General features: G+C 52.6%; 1 protein-coding gene across 1 annotated transcript in view; it reads right to left on the bottom strand.

Moving 5' to 3' along the window:
* The window catches only part of NR1I3 (nuclear receptor subfamily 1, group I, member 3), a 38,421-nt gene that overhangs the window by 13,853 nt on the left and 23,398 nt on the right, over positions 1-1,170 (bottom strand). The gene's annotated exons all lie outside the window — the stretch shown is intronic.

The raw sequence follows: 1,170 nt of genomic DNA, 5'->3' as shown, positions 1-1,170 counted from the left end.
GGACTTTGTCTTTCACATCTTCTCTGGAAACCCTGGCGGAGTGCACTTGGCTACTTTTGGTACTCAAACATGGACTACCAAACGGTGGGTTGCTACCTGAATTGCAGGAAGAAACACGCTAGACTTTAGGAGACAGGGCTTGTGTATCTTAGTGGCAATGACAGGTGCAAGATCATAATAAGTGTGTCTTTTTTTTTTTTTTTTAATACCTTCACAGCCATGGCACAATGAAGGGCACATTATCAGGTTGAGATTGAATGAATCAGCAGTTGTAAATTAACATTTGGGCAGAGCTCATTACCTATTCAAGTGGACACTGGGGACCATCGTTTTGCTGGAGAGGATTTTTTTTACTATTATTTTGTGGTAGTAGGATTCGATGAATCTTAAAATTGTCTTCCAACTCCTAAAATCTATGATCTTCCAAATGAAATAGGCGCTTTACAATTTCCCTGTTCCTTGTCACACAACACTGTCCATTTGCTCCAGTCTTCCCCCTTCCTGCCTCCCTGTCGCCCTCTCTGGCTCTGTTCCCTTATCCAGAGTGCCCTCCTACCGCTAAATCTTAACTTGCAACATCTCTTGGCTTCACGCCTTTCATCCACTGTTTCCTCCTTCCCACGCACACTCTTGGTTTCCTTCCAGCTCTTCTTCTCTTTCTCAAACTCTCACGCCCCTTCCTTCCCTCTCTCTCTTTCTCTCCTCCTTGTGCTACTCTTTCCTCCCTCTCCTTCCTTGCTCTCTCTACTTCATTTTCAGTCCTCTCAGCCCCCTCCTTCCCGCTCTGTCTTACCCTAGTTTGGAAATGCAGCAGACCTCTGAGCCTGCCACCATTGGATGCCAGGGGACGTCACTCTGCAGCAGGAGGAGCTCCTATTGGTCGGGCTGGAGGCGGGTACCGGAGCCGAATATAAAAGGTGGGGCTCGAGGAGGCGCGCGGAGCTGTTCTGACAGGACGGTGCCGGAGGGACTCCCCTGGCGAGAGCTGAGCGCCGAGAACCCGGGCTGCTGGCACCGGAGCAGAGTCTCTCCGCACTAACTCTCATCTCCTGGTCAGCCGGGGCCCCTGCCTCAGAGCCCTGCAACTCTAGGCCGTCGGCCGTGCAGTCCCGAGGGCCCCTCACCTCGCCTGCGCGTGCCGCGCCCCGCGCGCCCTGTCCGGCCGCCGCG

Source organism: Galeopterus variegatus, unplaced genomic scaffold, assembly GCF_000696425.1.
Source record: "Galeopterus variegatus unplaced genomic scaffold, G_variegatus-3.0.2 Scaffold2044, whole genome shotgun sequence".
NCBI lineage: Eukaryota > Metazoa > Chordata > Mammalia > Dermoptera > Cynocephalidae > Galeopterus > Galeopterus variegatus.
This window is presented reverse-complemented; position numbering and strand designations above follow the sequence as displayed.